The sequence below is a fragment of the Myodes glareolus genome, chromosome 23, assembly GCF_982192425.1.
Source record: "Myodes glareolus chromosome 23, mMyoGla1.1, whole genome shotgun sequence".
Classification (NCBI taxonomy): domain Eukaryota; kingdom Metazoa; phylum Chordata; class Mammalia; order Rodentia; family Cricetidae; genus Myodes; species Myodes glareolus.
In genome coordinates this window covers 34451785-34469335 of record NC_142048.1, presented here as the reverse complement: position 1 = coordinate 34469335, position 17551 = coordinate 34451785, and the positions used below count along the sequence as shown (strand labels likewise).

The following is a 17551-nucleotide window of genomic DNA, read 5'->3' as shown; positions in this document are numbered from 1 at the left end:
AAAAAACTCTGCTAAGCAGAATACAAAAGAAGTCATTCATTCAGTGCATATTTTGCATTAGTCTGCGCCAGTCTTTGTTTTAGGCATTGCTAGCACATAAATAAAATACAGCAAAATCATGCTCCTTGAGTGCCCGTAGCCAGGGGAGTCAGCAGGAGTCAAATCTACATATCCTAAGCCCTGTTCTAGCAATTTTCCTTGTTTTGTGAACTTACATATCTCTTCTCAAACTAGATTGAATTAGGATGACATTCCTCATAATTCCAGGCCTTTTGATAAATATGAGCATATATATTTTCAGTTTCTTTCATCTTTTATTAAGAATATGAAATACAAGACTGAAAGATGTTTGAATTCTGATGTTTAAGTTTAGGTAACCATTCCTTAGATTTTGTTTGTGGAAATCATCTTGTCCTTAATTTCCCTATGTCTTAGTTAAGGGCTGGAGAAATTGCTGTCACTGCCTGCTGTTCCAAAGATCCTGAGTTCAATTCCCAGCAACCACATGATGGCTCACAACCATCTGTAATGAGATTTGGTGCTCTCTTGAGGAAGAGAACTGGTTAGTTGTCCTCATCAACGTAGACCACGGACAAGTTCAACAGAACTGCCATATATGGGCTTCCCAGGCATGCTCAGCACTGCCAAGGCATAAATTTCATTTTCATGCATTAGTTAAGGTTACTGTTGTGATGAAACACAGTGTTCAAAACACAGCTTAGAGAAAAAAAGGCTTATTTTGCTTATATTTGCATATCACAGTCCATGATTGAAGAAAGTCAGGGCAGGAATTTAAACAGGCAGGAACCTGGAGTTAGATGTTGATGCATCCGCATGGAGGGGTGCTGCTTACTGGCTTGCTCTTCATGGCTTGCTCAGCCTGCTTTCTTACAGAACCCAGAACCCACCAGCTCAGGAATGACACTGGTCACAAAGAGCTGGGCCCTCCCAATGGACCAGTAATTAAGAAATATCGTAGAGACTTGCCTCAGCCTGATCTTAAGTTTTTTTCAATTGAGGTTCCTTCCTCTCAATTGAGGTTCCTTCCTCTCAGATGACTCTAGTTCATGTCAGGTTGATATATATATATAAAACTAGCAGCACACATCTTCATGTGCCATTTAAAACTTTAGCCTCCTGGCTTTCTGACTAAACATTTTGATTATTTTCTGTAGTTACGCATGAAGATGTAACTGTTTATAGTATATGCTGCTGGGCAGATCCACTTTAGATCAGATCATTCTACTGAGTCTCTTATTGTTTGATTATGTGCATATTGAATGAGCAATATTAGAGAAATTATAAATGGTTACTGATAATTTTTTGTTTGTTTTTGAGATAGTAGCCCATACATTGTAGCCCAGGCTGGCGTGAAGCTCCTGTGTAGCCGAAGCTGGCCTTGACTATGTGCCGATCGTCTCTCTTCAGTCTCCTGAGTGCTGGGATTACTACATTCATGAGCAAGCTTGGGGGACTGACATAGTTTTAAAATTAGTATTAGTGGATTAAGAATATGTGGAACAAATTGTTTGAACCTTGCTACTGTGGAAATGTCTCTGAGACGCTTTTGTGTTGTGTTAGCCGGTAGTGTACGATAGTAAGCAGCTTACTTCTTCCGTCACTCCACTGTTGTACTCTGCTGCTTTCATGTACCATTTCCTGTAGTCCCTGCTGGAAAACGTGCGGGCAGCTCATTTTCATAGGCAATACATATACCCTGTTATTATAGACTAATTAAAATGAGAATCGGAGGAAAATTCCTCATGAATTTAAGATAACAAATTATAGCATAATGCTAATACATACACATAAAGTTTATTTAACTCATCTCAGAATATCTATATAATTATCCTGACATCTGGACGAGGGCAAAGTTAATATCTTATAGCCAGAAGGAGCCAGCTATTTAGAAGGAAGATGACTATATAATTGATTGTTCAAACCGGGACACTTGAGAGGAAAAGAGAGGATATGATTAATACTTTTACTGAGATATCTCAAGTTAGGTGAGGCTGTTTCTGGGGTAACTGTGACATCTGGTGACTGAAGTAAGAGGCAGGAAAGGGCTTTAAAGTGAATATGCAGTGTGTGAGTAACTTTGCTGGGGAGTTAGTGTAGTTTTACAGGATGCTTCTGTGTCAGTTCTGTGTCACCGATGTACCTGGTTGATGCTCAGGCAGCACAGAGTAGGGCCAGAGTCTTCTGCTGATGGCTTTCCTGCTAACTCATTTCTACAGCTTACACTCAGCTTTTCAACTTACCATACCACTTCTACCTTTGCATTAATTGAGAAGCTATTTATTTTCATTAAAACTTAAATTAAGCTTCATATCCAGTTATTTGTGAAGATGAACTTTTGGATTCTGTGCACAATACATTGGTTAAAAAGTACTCTTCAGAGAGCCCTGGTTTAAGAAAAGTTGTATGTGCCATCATCACTCCTGCATTGCTCATCTCAGCCCATCGCTTACTCAAGCAACACAGTGAGAATCTGATTTAGCACGTCATGCTTCCGTTCCACAAGGTGATTTATGTTATAGAACACCTTAGCATACATTTTAGTGATTTTCTAGTGTTAAAACAATAGTTTTGTAGTTCATTGTGTGAGTGCGTGCGTCTCTGTGTGTGTGTTTGTGTAGAAACTTCTGTGATTGGATGATGACTGATCTTCCTGATGAGGCTTGATAGAATATAAAAGAATATATTTTTTGTTTTGAATATGCTATGACTATATTTGTAGCCTATAAAACTATATAAATTTAAAGGAGTTTATGCCTACCTGCCATTCTTAATTTGTAAATTATAGCATTTACTTGTCTTGTTGCTGCAGTACAGTACAAGATAAAAGTAACTCCTTTACTTAAGCTTATAGTCTGGGGAATACAGTGCATTGTGGCAGGGAACGTGTGGTGGGAGGAGCAGGAGGCAACTGCTCCTTGTGTCTGTACTCAGGAGGCAGAGAACAATTTCTAGATAGTTCACCTTTCTTCCTTTTATTCCATTGGAATCCTAGCTGTGGGAGAGGTAGCACCACTCAGAGTTATGAAATGTCTTCTTACAGTGAACCTCTTCCAGGCAATCACTTACAACAAACCGGAAACTTGTTTCCATGGTGATTGGGAATTTTGTCAAGTTGACAGTCAAGATTAGCCATCACAGTGGTGATTTTAAACCATGTAATTGTATAGATTTTATTAAAGCATGTTATAATTTGCTTACTGTTAATATGCTCAACATAGTTCCCACAGTATGCCACCCACTAATTATTTTGTATTACCTTACAACATATCTCAGTGTGAGACTGTTTTGTAGATGAGCTAAGTAAATGAGTGTTGTATATAGATTAGGGATTTGCCCTAAATCAGGACATTAACTACTGTGCCAACAAGTTCAGAATCGACATCAGAGCTGCTCCTAATTAACTGTGCTTTTCTTTGTGCTTCTTAGACTTGAGGGAGTGATTTTGTTTGTGTGACTCTGGGGATCTGGAGGTACATTTTGAAGCCAGCTGACTGTTCAAAATATCGTTGTGATCTTATGTTTTATTTACATTAAACATTTTGCAGAGTTTGCTTTCTGTTCTTTCGCTGTTATTTTAAAATGTTCTTCTTTTATTTATTTTTGTTTCTCTGTTGATTATATTGCTTTAGGATTGTATAGTATATTTTTCTTGACTTGCTCTTTGTTTACCCCAAAGGGGTTTAGGATTATTCTGTCAGCAATACTGAGTAACTGCCAGCCTTTGGACTGTGTTGCAGCAGTTAAACAGCTATATTGAGGGGGAGCATGGTGAAAGCCCGGGATTGGCTTGCTGCACTTGCATGGATTCTGCTTGCAAGGGAGACCTTGAGCCTAAGTGGGGTTCAGTAGGATTTCAGGACCCAACACACCAGTGAACCTGAGTGCACTACCTACTCAGTAGGTCTCTGTCACAGCTGGGAAACCCTAGCTTAGACTGAGTTTTGAGTGAGGTACTCCAAACCTTTTCAACTCTGCCCTGCAGGAGCTACAGTGCCTTCATTCTAGGAGGGAAAGTCTGTGCTCTGACTCAGAGGGAAGCCCTGCTTTGGAAGCTTTTATGCAAATGGTTATTTAAAGATATTTCAAAATAGGGTTGTGAGAGACATGCAGGCTGGATGTCCCCACAGCATGCCCTCCTAACACTGTTGATGGACCCTTCCAGGAGAGGGAAAGGCACTTACTGTCACTGTGAAGCCGAGTTGAGAAGGGGCTGATACTCAGCCTATCCTTAGGGAATTTTAGGTATGTCTGTTTTGCTTATTTATTTTTTTGCTGGTATTTTTATTCACCAATTCATTTCAGACTTTAATATAATTTTGGTAGCTCTTTGATAAGATGTCGTAAAGAGGTCACACTTTGGATCTTGGCTCATGGCTGTTTCAGTGAGTGGTTCTCATTTCACAGTTAAGATTATCCTGTTGATCTTGCATATCTGAATTTATACTACCTCAGAGAAGGGAATCAGTCAAATGGTAAAGTATTCTTTATTTTGATGTGTGTGTGTGCACGCATACATGTGTATGTACGCTTGCTTGCCTTTGGTAGTTATGTGTGTAGTGTATATGCTCTTTTGAGGCAATCTCACCCTAAATCTGAGCTGGCAGTTTTCTGCTTGTCTGGCATCTAACAGACACCAGCAGTCCTGTCTGCCCTTATCAGTGCTGGGGTTGCAGCTGTCCATGTGACCATGCCCACTAGTCAGTTGTGTGCTTCTGGGATCAGAACGCAGGGTCTCAGGGGTTAACAGAGTGCTCCGAAGCTCTGTGCAGCCTCTCAGCCTCCAAACATTATTTTAAGGTAGCTGTTACACTCTGTGTCCACGCGAGATTTTATCTGGGTGTACGCCACTGGGAAAACAGAAGGTGCAGCCAATTTAGAATTTCAGAAACCTGTTCTGCTTTAACCTTTGAGTTATGTGGGATGACTCCGGAGAGATTAACTATCCATTTGTTATTACATGATCAGGCTATTTTGAAAGAAAAGACAGTTTAACTTGTAAAGTACTTTGTTTTTTATTGAAACATTTCTTGGGATTATTTATTTATTTTTTTAGGAAATTTTAGTTTTGAGATTAGAGACTAACTACCTTGATATCCCATGATCAGGCTATTTTGAAAGAAAAGGTAGTTTCACTCAGTGATGGTTACTTCCTGTGGAGTACTTTGTCACTGAAATGTTTCTTGGAAGCTTTTTTGTTTTTTAGGAAATTTTAGTTTTGAGATACTTTAAAAAAAAACAAACAGGGTAAAGCCTACAAAATAGAAGAGTAATCCCAGTTACCGTGGAAGATTTGGCAGGAGGATCAACAATTTAGGGCATGCCTGATCTAGAGTGATTCCTGGGCCAACCTGTGCTACTTAGCATTTTTAAGTAAAAAGAGAATGGGGGTATCTTGGAGTCAGTTTGTACTGTTGCAGAGAAAACAGTCACTAAAATGAAACAAAGTACCCAGTATACGCACTGATTTTTTTAAAAAATACATCATTGTCAATTAAATTGCATAAATAATGGAATGTATATAAGTGACCAGTGTTCTTAAAGTATTTGTAAACTGAAAACATTTGATTTTACTTTGTAATGATATTCAAACTTCCAAGCAAAATGGATTTTTTTATGGAACTAGTTTAAGCATTAAATAATTAAATATGTAATGTATTTATGTATATGCATATTGTTTTACTATAAGAGAATGCTATATGTTTTATTTAAAAAATATGTCCTGAGGCATGGTCTTTCTTGTTTGATTTAATCTTAAAAAAAGCCTCTCTGCCAACACAAATAACTCCAATTAAACCAGATTAGACCAAATTAAAGTGCCCATGTTTAATAAATGCAGCACTCTCGGGTGGACTGAGACAGCATGGCGGAGAGAGGAGCCCACGCAAACCCTGGAAACCATGTGTTCCTTTTTCTGGCATGAGCATAAATAGCCTGTGGGAGTGGTCCTGACCCTCCCCAGGGAGGGGTTAGTGCTTGGCAGGCTGGGAGTTGGAGTCTGGACTAAGGCAACTCCCAGGCCAGGGGCTGGGGTGACGCTTCCAATCATTCAGTTCTCCCTTGCTTTCATTGTTTTGTTAGATGCTTTCAGTTGCTCACTTTCAACTGCTGTTCAAATATATTAAGTGGAAAATTTAACAGTAAATTACTCATAATTTTATATTGTGTGCTGTCTGAGTATCATCTCTCACGGTCCTATGTCTTTCTCATTATGTGAGTGTTCCTGTGTATCCACACTGTATATGTATGTCCACACTGCATATGTATGTCCACACTGTATATGTATGTCCACACTGTATATGTGTATCCACACTGTATATGTATGTCCACACTGTATATGTGTATCCACACTGTATATGTATGTCCACACTGTATATGTATGTCCACACTGTATATGTGTATCCACACTGTATATGTATGTCCACACTGTATGTGTATGTCCACACTGTATGTGTATGTCCACACTGTATGTGTATGTCCACACTGTATGTGTATGTCCACACTGTATGTGTATGTCCACACTGCATGTGTATGTCCACACTGCATATGTATGTCCACACTGCATATGTATGTCCACACTGTATATGTATATCCACACTGTATATGTCCGTCCACACTGTATATGTCCGTCCACACTGTATATGTACGCCGACACTGTATATGTACGCCCACACTGTGTGTGTACGTCCACACTCTGTGTGTATGTCCACACTGTGTGTGTATGTCCACACTGTGTGTGTATGTCCACACTGTATGTGTACGTCCCCACTGTATGTGTATATCCACACTGTATGTGTACGTCCATACTGTATGTGTATATCCACACTGTATATGCCTCTCACTAGCCAGTCATTTACTAGCTGTTTAGGTTGTCATGTCATAGGAAACAGATACAGACAGATAACTGGGGCAGGGAAGAGGAAGGGTAAAGGGGTAACATCCACAGAACTTTTATTATAGTATCACTGTTCCAATAGTTTTTAGATTTTACCAATTCCTGCTAACTTCTTACTATAGCTAATTTATAAGCTAAACTTACATACCACCAGTGTGAATGTACAGGACAGCAGGTAGTGACTTAGAGGCTAGTACTATTTCTGGTTTTAGGCATCTAGCAGGCATCTTCATATCTACACCTAGTGGATAAGGAGGTATTTGTTCATATCATTATTGGCAGAAATTTTGTTTGTACTTTTAAAAAATAACATTACTGTCCAAGATTGAGATGGACTGTCAATTGAAGGCAGGATTGTAAAAATGAATCAGAAATGCATGTTTTATTTGTTAAAATATTAAATGACACAGCAGTTAAGATTAGTGATTTTAGATTTTGAGACTGATCTCATTTTTAAAATGTAAACATTTCAGTTAGATATTAATTTGAATTTATCATCAAAGCTTCCTTCTAAGTTTTCTAAGGAATGCTTTTGTATTAATGAGGTATCAGAGTTTGTGAAGCCTGCAGAGCTCTGGCCTGCATCCATTAGCTGATGACAATGTGTTCCTTTTCTGCTAAAGTCTGTTTTGCTGGACATGATGGCCTGATGAGCTCCTTTCTTTAGCATTGTGGAAATCAAATCATGCCTTAGAAAACTTCTTAGAGACGCATTCTACATCTGTCACGTGATGGAGTTAATATAGGAGCTGCATAAGTGCCGTAAAGATGATACGTCCCAGCTGGCAAAGAATCTGACCTGGTTTTCTTTTCTGATTTTATTGCATCTCATTCCATAAATTTAGTGGTTCCTAAGCTGTTATTAACATCAAATTAACTGCTAAGGTGTTGTGACATGTCTTGAGGTGGAAATAGCTTGAATGTGGTTGATACAGCTATGCATCTGTTTGTTTCCTTGAAACCAGCATTTAGCTGAGTCCAGGTTGATGTACTCTGCACTTCTGTACCAACCCTGCTGTAAGTTCTGAACAGACACAAGGTCAGGCTGGAATTCCTGGTGAAGTAGGGCATGGAGCATGTGTTACAGAATTCATTGTCATTATGTATTGTCAGTGTAGCAAAGCAAATAGCTATCAGTTTGGGTCTAAAAGCCAGAGAAAGTTGATAGATGCTAACAAGGAAAGCCACATTACATGGGGAAGACTGCAAGTTAGTAAATTTCATTTTGAATATGAACATCAATTCTCATAATAGTTTTCCAAACATTTAAAAAATATATCACATACAGCAAAGACTTTTTCTGCATAGCACAGTAGGACAAAGGCAGTAATGAAATACTAAAATAACCTTGGTGTTGTATTGGTGTTACCTAGGTTAATGCATACATTTACTTTAAGGAAGCCTTTCTAAATGTTACTGTTTTAGAATGGAATTGGCTTCCTAGTATGAGAGCATGCTGTTTGTTTTATTGTGTGTTTGCATGATGTGTATGTGGGCATACATGCCAAGGCATATGTATGGAGGTCAGAGGAAAGCTTCTGAGTGTTCTCTCATTCTTCCTTTTTACTGGCTGCAATGATAAAACTTACTTTCCCAGGTTGCCATCTTGCCATCTTACCAGCCTTCAGAGCAAATTGATTTATACTACAAGTGTTCACCTTTGATCCACTCTAAGTTTATTCCACATGCTACATTGTCTGGCGATTTCAATTAGATTGCTTTAATTACTTTACCAATTATATTGTTTTGTAGAGGGGAACTATATATATATAATTAATTATTAAACCAGTGTTTTCTCTCTCTCGGACAGCTCTTGAAAGAACATATTACATATGTTATATGTCTCTCCATGTCCAAAGCCAGAAGAACACTTTTGAGATGAGATCTGATTGACCTGGTGGTACGGTTTTTGAGAGAAAATTGGGAATGAATTTATCACTTCACTAGGACACATGTAGAGTCAGACTTGATCAGTCTTGTCCATCTCAGGGGCGATGGTTTTGAAACAAAGGCAAAACACCAACTTACTACACAACAAGTAGTGACTTAACGGTTTTAATATTCTTATTTTTCTGTGCTAATTTACTGCTGTCTGGGGACCAGCCTCCAGCAGCAGGGCTATTTGAAAAATCCACCGATGTTGGCATAAGCAAGACCTTTTCTATTGATGGGGGTTAAGGAGCAGACATGTACATACTCTCCTGATGTTTTTATTTTTGATTCGCCAACCTCTTCGGATGGACTGACAGGGCTGGACTCGGCTGACTTGGTTTCCCCCAGAACAGCTGTACAAAGCGTATTTATAGATTGTTACATAAAGTGTTTCCTCATACCAGGCACCCAGCCTTAATTTCCATGTCTTACTGAAGGGGAGCATCACATGCGTCCATGACTCTAGTTTTTCATTATTCATTGTGTGCAATACACAGGACTACGAGAGCCCGGGCATGTCTGTGGTGTTGTGACCACAGTCATGGTAGGCCTTAAGGCCTCCTCAGCAAGACAATCCTTGTTTTCCACAAAGATTCTTCAAGGTCAAGGGAGTTCTATAAGACGTCCATTCATTCTAGTCTCTACGCTATGCAGTCATTTGGCTAAATTCCAGCAGAGCACAAGTAACATGTTTTCTGTCTCCCTTACATGATTACAGTGTCATCTCAATATCCCATATACACTTATGTCTCAGTAACGTATTGCAGGTTAACAGCCTTTGAGCAGACAGAAAGCATTTTTTTCACAGCCACTCCCTTGCTCGCAGGCTGCACACCATGGTTACTAAGAATCGATCCTTCTAGTGTCTGTCGAAGAAGTTAATCTTACAAGGAACCCTAAAGGAATGAGAAACCTGAACTTTTTGTACATAAAAGACAATCAGTTGCCTGTACATTAGATCATTAAGCTGTGTACCCATTTATTACTAGTTTCACTTCCTTATTTATTTATTTTTTAAGTTTTTCGAGACAGGGTTTCTCTGTGTAGCTTTGGAGCCTGTTCTGGAACTTGCTTTGTAGACCAGGCTGGCCTCGAACTCACAGAGATCCACCTGCCCTGCCTCCTACGTACTGGGATTAATGACCTGTGTCACCACTCCCTGGCTATTACTAGTTTCTTATATCAAGAGAATGAGGGCAGGAATGAATACAAGGAGTTAATATATTTTAAGCATTTTCCCAGAGAATTCAATTGTTTTTCTTAATCATTAGCCTGGCCCGTGATCTAAAACAGCTTCTAAGTGTAATCATAGTCCTTGGCTGTGAAACATATCCCTGTATTTATTTTTATTCACCAAAGCTCTGTATAAGCTACCATTATTATCTGTTAGATGGCACATCATAGGGAGAAAGCCATCTTCATAATAATCCACAGGTAAAAATGTCCAGTAGATTGGGATGTTTCCCTGAGATAAACACACTACATTACAGGCAGTGGGGAATCTCCCCACATCTAATTCAGTTGTGCTAGATACCAGAGAAGGAGAGCAACAGCAAGCTTGTAAATGGCACAGCAGTAGCAAGAGGCATTATGGGGTTTGTGGTGGAGCGGGGAGCGGCTTGCTTACCTGAAAAATACCCGTGGGGGGGGGTTGCCTCCTGGTGGGCTGCAACCCTGAACCTCAGTCACCACCTACTGCTCCTTTGACATAACCAATGACAGGAATTTAATATGCTTAGATGCTTTACTGATATTCAAGTTTTTGAATATTTCTTTAGTATTCTCAGTTGTGAACTTCATGAAAGTATTGTTCTATTTAGGTAAGTAGATAAAGAGCACGTGTGTGGGTTTGTAGTTATGAAATTGGCCAGTCAGTAGAACTTAAAAAAATAACAAAAAACTGATCCCTGAGTTGTCTGGGGACTGGGTGTGGAATGTGTGTGTTTGTGGTGGTGCTGAGAAATGAAAAGTCTGTGAAGACTCAGGTGGAAATGGCTTCACAAGGAACAACCTTTTAAAGATTAATTTAGAGAGTTTCAAAATAGTAAGACCATTTGTGAAGGGACCTGCATACCACAGGGTCCTCCCCTCTAGACCCTAGGTTAGGCACAGATTACACAGACATCAGACATTCAGGGGCTTTCACTGATGACCTGGGACTGTTTAGGGCATCAAGGATGGGAGTCTTACCAATCAGCTGCTATTGGATCAGGTGCCAGGAAGACTAGAAAGTGTGGGGAAAGAGTTGGGAAAGGGTCAGTCGCAGACAGGGCATCAAACGAAGGGACTAACATACTGCGGGTCCCTTCTGGACCCCAGATTAGGCACAGACCACACCCAAATGCCAATTTCCCAGAACAAACCAAACGCAAAGATTTTTTAGTAAGCAAGGCAAAGAGACAAGGTGGCTGACTCTGAAACAGCAAACAGCTTTGCAAGTGTTAATTTTAAAAAGGAAAAAAGAGGTCTGTGTTAGAATGAGCTAGGACATATTGGTAAGTTCTGATTGGGTATTTTAATTAGGGCAGTCACAATAATGAATTTTGATAACTGGACCTTGATGTTTTGATAGTTGGTCCTTGGAGTTCAGTGTTAGGAATGTGTCAGGCATAAAGTGGCTGGATAACGGAAGTGGCTAACTTTAGGAATGTAGTCTAACAGTTTAGCAAGGGAGAGGATAGGGAAAAGGGCATGACCTATTGGGATTAGTATGGACTGAGGCTGGAGGGCTATAAGCTAAAGGTATTTTCAAAACCAGAACACTTTATAATATTTGAAATTTATATTGTAGGAGATGTAAAGATTTCAATGAATAATATCCAGACATGTGAGTCACTGTGCATCTGCTTACAAAGCACAATTGTTGCAATAGTGTAGAAAGATATATTAGGCTTGATGTGCTCCAAAATACGACTCAGAACTAAGGGTATCATAATACTAATTTGGAAAGGATTGTGAAAGTTAGATGTTATAATAATGGAGAGAAGGGGATAGAATAAAATAAAGATATAGGTTAGACAACTGTAGAAGTCACTGACATTAAGATACAGTTACCGAGCTATGTTAGGCACCACAGAAGTTGAAAGACACAGTTTTGAGATTGAAGTAGGTGTCATAGTTATGTAAGTCAGTAGCTAAATCCATGAAAGTATAAAAAAGTGCCTGAGGAATTCATGCAGAACAGAGAACAGAGCAAACAGAATTCTCAAGAAAATCCATCAAAAAGACTGGGAAATGGTAAGGGAATTCGGAGAACTTGGAGAATGGGATAACTTAAAAAACCAAAGGCATTTCTTTGATGGAGGACCTAAGTGTTTTCAGAGAGGATGCAAATTAGCACACCATTCATATCGTATTTGCTCGTTTAGAGGTCAGTTGCAGTTCGTCAGGAATTAATAAGGTCAGTGAGTGAATTCCAGGTAAAAACAAGAGGGACAGTTGCTCTTGACAGTGCTTGACTAAGTAGTGTGACTGAGAACAGCAGTGGAGGCAAGAAGTCAATGCAGCGTGAAAGGAGAAACTTCTAGGGGCGTGGGTGCATGGAGTAGAGATGGTCACAGGAGACCATCTCGGAGACCCAGTAAGGAAAGAAATATGAGAGCGGTTCATCAGTGACTTGTGCCTGTGACCAAACACGTGACAGACAAGGGAGCAAACATTCATTTTAGCTCCTGGTTCCTGGGATTTGTGTCCACAGGGTGAGGAAGTACGATGCAGATGTCTTGGAGTCACTTGTGGCAGTGGGGGTGTGTGGAGAGGCCCATCACATGGCGCCTGGACCTGGAAGCGGAGACAGCGCCTCCTCTCTGCCCTCTTCCACTTCCACCCCATGTTCCAGTGCTTGCATAGCTTCCTGCAAAGAGCTCTGACTCCTGGGGTCAAACCCATGACCTGGGGGGGGGGATGCTTCTATTCACGTCTTAGTAGGGTAGCAGAGTGCAAAGTAATAGACCAACCCATCAGTGGCTGGGTTTCTAGAAACCAGTTAACCTGGTTGTTTCTCAGTTGCACTGGGGTCACACTTCTAGATTAGGAGGAGAGTACTGTTTTATACATTTGAGTGCAATGCTGAGAGGTTTTATGTGGTATATTTCACTTTATCTATGAGTTAGATGTCAAATAACTAGATATAGGTTGGGTCTTTGTCATTTGTTATTGTTTTTTGTTTTTTTCTTAACACAGGGTTTCTCTGTTGGGGTCTGCAGACCCCTGGCCCCTTGACTTTCTTGCCTGCCTCAGATCCTTTACCTGCTGGAGTCAACTGAGCAAAACAGCTTCTTTACCCGTGCCTGCAGCTGCTCTCTCTGAGCGTGAGACCCTGATGGCAGGAGAGTGGTTTCTGGTGGGCCTGCGACTGAAAGATCCCAAGGGCTGGGATGTGGCCAGAGCCTATATAAGGTGCCCCTGAGCACAATAAGTTGGATTCTTGTATCAAGGATGACCTGTATTTTCCTCTCCCTCTCTCTCTCTCTCTCTCTCTCTCTCTCTCTCTCTCTCTCTCTCTCTCTTTTTAAATCTCCGGGCCCCTTTCCCGATTCACATACCGACCTGTAGTGGCACTGGGGCTACATTTCTGTGTAGCTTTGGAGCATGTCCTGGAACTAGCTTTTGTAGACCAGGCTGGCCTCAAATTCACAGAGACCCTCCTGCCTCTGCCTCCGGAGTGCTGGGATTAAAGGAATGTGCCATTACCGCCCGGCATCATTACTGTTTGAACATATGTCTTGTTATGCATCCTGGGCTCGTGTGAAGGAGCAGCTGGGCAGTAGTGTAGCATTTATTTAAATGATACCAGCATTGGTTTAATACAGGGGTCTTCATTAGAGTCTTCATTCACCCACTGGCTGTGGCTCTTCTGCTCTACATCGGTAGATGTTCAGTAGGCAAGAAGGAGCTGTTGGCGACCCCTCTGGAGCAGCTTTGGTTTCCTTCTTGCAGCAGCGAATAGAGGCGGCAGGCAGGCCCAAGCAGCAGCAGGTAGCAGACTGTAGAGCTAATGGTCCTCAGGCCAACTTGGTACTGGCCCTGTGTCTCTTGGCAAAGGGCAATGATGGAGTCAGAAAACTTGACAGTTTGCTGGAACTCTCCTGGCTCGGTTTCATGCACTTTTTCTCCCAACTAGTTTTGGTTCTTTGCTTTCTTTTATCTCCTCTCTTTATGGTTGCTTCTCTTCTTTCCTCACTGAGAACAGTATATACATATTTACATCATTTTTCATCTTCCCTTTCTTCCCTTAACCCTTCTATATACTGTTCCTTGCTCCTTTTCAGATTCAGTCATTTCAGTCAGGACTATTTGGTACTTGATAATGAATTAGTGTTCTCTTCCCTGGGATTGATAATATCTACTGCTCTCAGCATCCTTAATTGTCTGTAGTTCTTTGCGTAGGAATGGGGCCTCCTGAACTTTGCCTTCTTTGTCAGCTCTGGCCTGTCTGTTGGTGGTGGTCGTGCTCGGCTCGTGTTTCTGCAGTCATGTGCTGTTGCTTCTGACCTTCCTTGATGCTGCAGCTGTGAAGACCACCTCTAGCAGCTGAGGGATTGAAGGAGAGCCAGGGAACTGGCGGACTAATCACTCAACTGTACTTTTCTGTCTGTAGCTGGGGCGGGGGGAACTATACGTAACTTTCTGGGACATATGAAAAAGTGAAAACACACACACACACCCTTAGGATCTTTCCGTCATCTTCTCTCTCTGGTCTTTATTTCTTTCCTTCCATCCAGATATATTCCTTCTGTCTCTCTTACTGTCCTGCTTCTAAATAACTTCTTTTTCCCCCTGCCGCTTATATTTTGCAGCAACATCTTTCAAGTAGTATAAAAAATTATAATGTGGTAACATTCTACTTTTAAGTGAATGATGACAATGAATATAAGTAAAAAAAACATGTTTTCCATATCTCTTACATGATTAAACATTTTTTTTGTATTATAGGTGAAAAACAAATTATCCCCAAAACTCACATATCCAAACAACTTGTTATACAGTAACAGAGTATAAGCAAGCAAGGTACTTTTCTCACTCATTACTTTTGGGGTTACAAAGAAAGGGCCAATCATTTTTTATTTATCTTAAAAGGTAATCTTAGAAGAAATCTTAGAAGAGTCTCAAATCTAAACTTTTATATATGAAAAACAGTCATCTCTACTTTCAATCCTCGGTGTGCATACCCATTTGTCAACAGTCTTTTATATCAGGAAGCTGAGGGCAGAAATGGGCACAAGAAATTAATCATCATCTTTGATCGCCAGCCTCCTAACAAGAAAGGCCTGTCAGCTAATAATAACCAGGCTGCTTTGTTCTTGTTTCCTAATCTTGATGAGTCCCTCACTCAACTATGTGACTTTCTAAACTTTAGATTGTTTATACAGGTTTTTCACCTCAAAGCTATTAACAAAAACAGCTTAACTTAACCTTTCGTCATTTTTAAAGCTTTGTGTTGGCTATGATGCACATCAAAACCCATGAAGACATCTCTCAACATTAAGATTAGAAGAACTTGAACTAACTTAGCTTCTGGGATTCAGTTCTTTTTCTTAATCGTTAACCTAACCCCAGTCTGTATAACTCCTTGAGAAACTAGCTGCGTGACACTTACTTGTTCTGATTTCCTATCCTTTGCAGCCCATGTTTTATCAGGGGCTGGGCAAGAACAACATTTTAAACAGTACAGCTTAAGAGGAAATTATCTTTATAACAATTCACAGGCAAAATTGCCCAGTAGGACAGGATATTTCCAAGAGATGATCACACCACATTAAAGGCAGTGGAGATCTCCCCACCCGCATTCACACCATGCCATATACCAGAGGAAAAGAATGGCAGGGACAGATTGGTGACTGGCACCCTGGGGACACAGCTTCACAGCCAATTCCCTGATCCTTTGCCTTTTAAGATCTTCCTAATTCTCTAGCCTTAGTGTAGGAATGCTTTGTAATTGTATCCTTTGGGAACAGACCCACAATTCTTCATTTTGTTTGGTTGTGGTTTTCTGTAGAGGTCTTTGTTGCATAGAGAGGTTTTCTTGGTGGAGGGTGAGGACTACACCTATTTGTGGGGATAAGGAGAAATATTTTGAGTGTACTTAGGGATTCTGCTGGTTTAGTTTAGCAGCAGGCAGAGGTAGGTCTCTGTGACCTCTCTCAATTAGACCAGCAAAACCAGCTTTATTGGAGCTTGTTAGAACGAGAAGGTTTAGGTCCTACTGACCTGGTTTTGAAATGTCCATTTAAATAAAGAACAGCTCCTTCACAAATTCTGGTCCATGCTAAAGTTTGAGAATTGCTGGTTGGAGATTTGTACTTTGAAAACCACTGCTCTTCATATGTTAATAGCCAAATCCCTTCACTTCCTGTAGGCCTATCTGGATGTCATTCATGATTTGTTCATGTTTTAGGTGCTTTTGTAGATGTGATCAAATATTTTACGTTTTTAATTTGTATTTTGTAAAATCATAAGTAGTGTTGTGGAATATTGTTTTCTGGGTGTAACCTGATCCTTACTCCCTTGAAACATCAATTGCTGTGATTACCTGTAGAAGGTCCTGACAAGATTGGGGGTGTTAACATTTCTGCCTAGAGAAGGGGTTAGAGAGGATCATCAGATCCTTCACTGTCTACCCAGTATCATGTAATCCTGCAACAGCTGCATGGGATTTGGGGGGTGGGGTGATAGCTAGGGTACACAAGAGATGGTGTTGACTGTGAAGGGGAGCCGGATGATTTTCCTGTTGGGAGTCATACTCCTGTGCTGGGTGAGGCAGCTGCCCATCATCCCTACTCCTGTAGGTAGCCCAAATACATTGATTGGCTGACTGAGTTAGACTTGCATGAAATTGTTTCTTTGGTTTGTTAGTGTCCTGTCTGATGTGACTAGGAGTTTGTGTATGTTTCTCCAGGAAAAGCCACACACCATCTGTCGCATGTAAATAAGAATGGAGCTTTTCATCTGTGAGATCCTGTTGACATGCAAATGACTTTAGAATTTGGAGCACATTGGATTTCAGGTGTATGGATCAAAAATATTTACCTTGTGACACAAGGTTTACTTTAGCCATGGAGAACTGAGGCTGATGAAGCTGCTGTTTGTGCATCTGTCTGGATCTTCTGTCCTTTTGTCTCTGACCTTTATGCTTTAAAATATTTCTATGGATACAGTAACATTCCAGAAATGCATCGTGTCTATTTAATGAGTCATCACTGCTTCCAGTTTTGTTCCTGTTTCTGTCTAGTAAATGTTAAGGAAAGTGACCCATATTCATTTCACACACTCCCTGCACCACTTTGTTTACATTGTTTGGGAACAGTCTTTGTTAGGGCATCCCTTGTTTCCTCTGGACCCTGTAAGCATGCTGAAAGGAACTTTTCTGTCTATACTCTTAGAAGTATTGGAGCGCAGTGACAGTGAAGTTCTGGGGACAGCTTTGCTCATCCTTCAAGAGAGAGCTGACACTTAAGTGTTTTCAACCTAAACTGCATTAGCAAACATGGTGTAAGCTAAAGATGCTGTAGTATAATTACATACTAATGTCTTTACATCATTATTCTAACATGTTTGAATTCTTTAAATATTCAAATTTCTTTCAAATCTATGACTTCTTGATTTCATTATTTTCAAACTAAAACTTCTTGTAATATATTACCTCAAGGTCAATGCTTTTTCTTCACAGGTAACTGTTGCTAGGTTGCTGGTGCTCATACTCTTTGT

At 40.3% G+C, this 17551-nt stretch overlaps 1 protein-coding gene across 3 annotated transcripts in view; it reads left to right on the top strand.

The window, feature by feature from the left end:
* The window catches only part of Tusc3 (tumor suppressor candidate 3), a 151489-nt gene that overhangs the window by 18221 nt on the left and 115717 nt on the right, over positions 1 to 17551 (top strand). The window lies entirely within an intron of this gene.